A 5,394-nucleotide genomic window follows, 5' to 3' on the forward strand; every position below is an offset into this window, starting at 1 on the left:
TGGAAAGATGTAGGATACTCACTTTAACAAAACATGCAGAGAAAACTCCCAACCAAGCAAGATATTTAACACCAAACAGGCCTATACCGCATACATTCAATGTTGACTATGAATAAAATAGGCTATTAAAATAATGTACAGTATGGATTAATAATATATAATTTGTAGGTTGTGTAGATAATTTCAGTGTTGAATTTATTAAGCACTACGAAGCTTAAATTTGCTTAATAAAAAAAATTAATTTGCTCCTTTAAAAAAATCGGATTGGATTTTGGGATTGGAAGTGACATTGTCACAAGTGTAATTAATAACTGTCTGCAAAGCATTTACAAAAGAAAAAAAACATTGAAATCCATAACCTTTTTCCATTTTGCGGTTGATTTGGTTATATTTTGCACATTTGCGTTGTGTGCACAGTAAGATCGACCCGCACGCGAGCTCCAACACGCGCGCGCGCGTCACGGTTCGCGCGAGAGGACGGCGCGCGCGTGCCAGCAGAGTTAGTGGCACGCATCGGACAAAGAGGGAGAGAGTGTGTCTGCACCAATGGCGAGGCTCTGTCAATAGCGCAGCTTTTTATACACTGGCAAGACAACCCACTCTTCCGGCCTCTGCGTTCCCTCTCCAGCTTTAGATTTGATTTCATTCTATTTTTAGCCTACAAGGAGGATTCTGTTTTTAGGAAATCGGCTCATGTCTTTGATTATAATAATAAACTGAATCTACACTACACTACGGGTGGTACAGGTTCAGTGGGCAGCAGACCAAAAGAATAGTGATATAAAAATTATGCATTATTGTCGTACATATGGTACCACAGTGGAAAGAATTGTGTTTGTTTGTAGTTCTGTACTTTATTCAAATTCTTGTTGACATCTCTTGTCGAGGTCTTTTAATGAATATGATGTAAACACACACAATGAGGCAAAAAAGAGAGACATGTACAAAGAAAGACAGAGGGAGAGAGAAAAGCAGGAAAGGATGGAATGCAAAGTAGTAGTCCATCTAATTTCTGTAAAAGGGGCTGGGAGTGTCTCTGCCCACAGAAGTCCTGGCAGGGAATGTGCTAGTCACCACATCACCTCGCTGACAGTGGCACTCGTGCAGAGACATACTGTGGCCTTAAGGGAAAAGGGCAGAGAACGGAAAAACACTTATATGATAATAATACTAATCTTATTGACTGACACGCAGCAATGTATTTATACAATTTATCATTACACACACACACACATGCACACACACATACACACACACATGCACAAGCACATGCACACACTCACACACACACACACACACACACACACACACACACACACACACACGCGCGATATGCACTACTGGAATATTGACCAATAAATTGCTGAAAAGTCAAAAGTTAAAACTTTTTGCATATTGTAATTTAAATAAAGATAATTCATGAAATAGTAATTAAATAGTTGTTAGCTAAAGTACAGTTATCACAATCACAGCTTGGGCTGATAGATATGCACGCACTTCCACAAATTCTTCCTAACATCACACACAAGGAGTTATATGTGCTAATCTAAAAAGGTTTCACACACCTGTAAAACCACATCAGGCTACACTATATATCACAATACGCCAGGTTGTCAAATATTGTCCAGAAAATGAGTGACAATAATCTGTTGTCCCTGTGGTTCCTGTCACAATGTACAGGATGTACGACACCCCAGCTTTGATGTAGACTAGTGTACACTGTAGAACAACACCCACGCTATGTCTGAAGAGCAGCATAAATATGAGTTATACAATATGCATGGAGACCAACACACACACACACACACACACACACACACACACACACACACACACACACACACACACACACACACACACACACACACACACTGTGTAGTGCTGTGTGGTGTGTCTTCTTGTCTTGTAAGCTGCAGATGGAGACGTTTGAGAAAGCATTTGAGAATGAGGGACTGACAGGCTCCATTGTAATGTGGCTGTAATCTCATTTGCTCTAATGTTGTTTCTCTCATTGTCTCTTGCTATCAGCACAGAAAGGAGTTCAGCTCCATATGGAGACTCTATTCTTTACTACAATCTTCCCATATGCTAGCAGTCAAAACCTGCAGAGAAAAACCGTTTGGGTAAATATTTGTAATGAAAAAAAGAAATATGATCTACACTTCAGTCCATTTGCAAATGATTTGCCTATGTAGATCTTAATTAGTGATAAGTCTTATTTAATGAGCACTGTCTAATTAAATAAATGGTCCTCTGAGCGGTTCCAGAAGAAGGAGGTTCCATATATTGTCGTTAAAAAGCCAATTTTAATTCCAAATACTTCTGCTGACCCAGCGAAGAGAAAAAAAGTATTTGTGTGCGTGAGTGAGAGAGAACGAAAGGATGGGGGGGAGAGAGGGGGAGGAAAAGAGAGGGGGAGGGACACAGAGAGAAAGGGAGGCTGAGAGAGGGGTGGGAAGATTAGAAAATTAGCCAACAAGAATGGCTGTGAGAAAAAAAAAGAAAACGAATGAGAAAGTGAGTTAGAGAAAGAGGGAGAAACAAGAGAGAGGGAATGAAAGAGAGAGAGAGAGAGAGAGAGAGAGAATGAAAGAGTGACAGAAACGTCCTGCCCTGGTCACACTGTTTCCTGACACCTCATCATAACCATGGCTAATGGTGCTGGGTGCTGTATTCTCGCGGCCCATGTTACACCCGCAGCCCTCAGCTCTGGTCTGCGCTCGGCACACCCGCCGTAATGCTGCTGTTTCAGATTTAAATCTGTCCTTTCGTCTGCACCCCCCTTGGGGGAAGCTCATTGTAAAACAAACCGTCTGCCTGTCACAGGGCCCATGTAGGTGTTATGCGCACGCACTGCCTCTTCTGAATACATGAATATTTAAAGAAGGAAATTAGCCTGCACGTGTTACGGAGAGTCATGAAACTGTGGCGTCTTATACCGAAGCCCCTCGCTGAACTGAGATCAAATGAGCTTCTCTGTAAGGACTGGATAGTTGGACTGAAAAATGAGGATTTTAGTCACGCTTTGTACATATCTTATACATAATCAGTAATTATGTGTATATGTCCAATTATTGTGTTGTGTATATACTAGTGGTGGGACTTTAACGCGTTAATTTCGATTAATTAATTACAGGAAAATTAACGCACTAAAAAAATTAACGCATTTTAACGCACGATACACTTTTGCATCGTGGAATGTTTCTCAGTGCACGAGTTCCAGGCATACAGATTATATGGACGCACGATAAGATGAGCATGATGCAGATGACTGAAGAGGCTACGCTGGTGGATGGGAAATTTAAATATAAGAAACTTCCAGATGGAAGTTCAAACAAAAATAGTGTTATTTACACTTTATGTAGGAAGGAGTTCGCTTATCACAGGAGCACTTCTACCCTTCGTTACCACCTCAACGCAAAACATGTTGCAGCTAAAGCTGGGCGTACACTGTACGATATTTTAAATCGTGTACTCAGCTCCAGCTCAAACTGTACGACTCGTTGCGGAGAGTCGGCTCGTGGAGCTGCTTCAACAGTGCGATACTCTCACGAGGAGCGATTTGAATTTCAAACATGTTTGATATTCTTGCGATGCTGCGATTTCTGATCGGGAGTTGGTCGTGAGGTGTGAATCGTTCCTCGTTTACCTGTGTAAACTATACGATGCACGACACCCGATTGAGCCGAAACGAGTGAAAAATCGGCTGAAAATGGGCCAAAAATCGCACAGTGTACGCCCAGCTTAACGCGCAGGTCAGTAATGATAACTTAGCTGCTAAATGTATTCCTAGTACGATAGGGTGACCTAAACGTCCGCATTTCACATCCTGTCCCGGTCGTCCCGGGTTTTTATTTTAAAGTGAGGAAATGTCCTGGTTTTTAAAGTACCTTCATTGGACCATTAAGACTGGATTAAACTTTCGCGAGTGACCGTAGCGCGCAACTCCGCACGCGTTTATACATGACGCGTCATATTATTTGTGTTGTTCGCTCTCTGTGGTCGAAGATAAAGGCTTACAAGAAGCGCTGCACATTGCGTCAACTGATGCAAGTTATGAACTACCGTCCAGGGGTGAGTTTCCCAAAACGTTCTTAGCGCCAAGTACTTCTTAACCTCGTACGTAAGAACGAGGGGAAAAAAACAGGTTATTGTGAAAGGGAAGTAAAACAGGTTATTGTGAAGAGCGCCACAAATGTGGCTCTGACTGGGGATCACTGGACCTCTGTTAGCAACAAGAATGATCTTTGTGTGACAGCTCATATTATAGATGATGAATGGAAGATCCAGTCATTTGCTTTGAACATGCAGAAGACCACTTCTAGGCACTATGGAGATGCCTGTGGCAGAGGCCTGGGAAATTTAAGACAAGTATACCATCTAAAATGGTATTAAAAAACATCTTCTGATTTACTTCAATTCTTCCAATATCCTGAGCAAAACTCCCAAAATTAAACAACATTTTTGGTCAGAATTTCCAATGTTCTGAACTGTTTTCTGCACTCATATATTGGTCTGTGTAGTAGACTGGTGGAAAAATAAACAAGATGTTGAAGTTTGATTATGTTCATTGATTCATTCATCATTCAAACTTAAATTAATATTTCTCATGTTAAATACTGAAATGCGATTAAAATGCGATTAATTTCGATTAATTAATTACAAAGCTTCTGATTAATTCGATTAATTTTTTTAATCGCGTCCCACCCCTAGTATATACATATACACACTATTATATATATATATATATATATATATATATAATGTATATGATTACTCTCACTGCAGAAGGCCATTAATGAAGACAAATTCATCCCATCAGTTCTCACACTGCCGAACAGATAATGAATCTGTGTTTTGTTCATGTTCTGTTTTATGCATATTATTTTTTAGATATATTGTTATTTTATATTGCTGTGGAACAATTTTTTTCTTTTTTAAACTATGCCACAAATGAATGGCCCAGTGGGGACTTCAGTGATAAATGAGATTAAATATACAGCATTTCTGTAATAATAATAATTAAAAAAAAATCTTTATTTTTTATTTGATACCATTGATTTTCTTCCTTAAATAAACTTGGAAATTTATACCAAAATATAAGGAGCAGTTGAAAGCGGGTACAGGAGCAACTGCCATTCAAGTCTCCACAGTGGTAGTATGTGGATTTGTGCAGTTTCAATAAGGTAATGGTGTGTTTGTAACGCAACCACAATGTGAGTAAATATCTCTTCCTACTCTGTCTCCAAATGTTATACTGTGTTTTGCAGTGATAATGATCTTTGCTTTTATCATTTACCAAACAAAACAAAAACCATCACATCTTCACTACTGCTTCTGCATGTGTGTGTGTGTGTGTGTGTAAAGGCATTTGGGCTTTTAGCGAGTGAGGAA

This window comes from Brachyhypopomus gauderio, unplaced genomic scaffold (genome assembly GCF_052324685.1).
Source record: "Brachyhypopomus gauderio isolate BG-103 unplaced genomic scaffold, BGAUD_0.2 sc62, whole genome shotgun sequence".
NCBI classification, from domain to species: domain Eukaryota; kingdom Metazoa; phylum Chordata; class Actinopteri; order Gymnotiformes; family Hypopomidae; genus Brachyhypopomus; species Brachyhypopomus gauderio.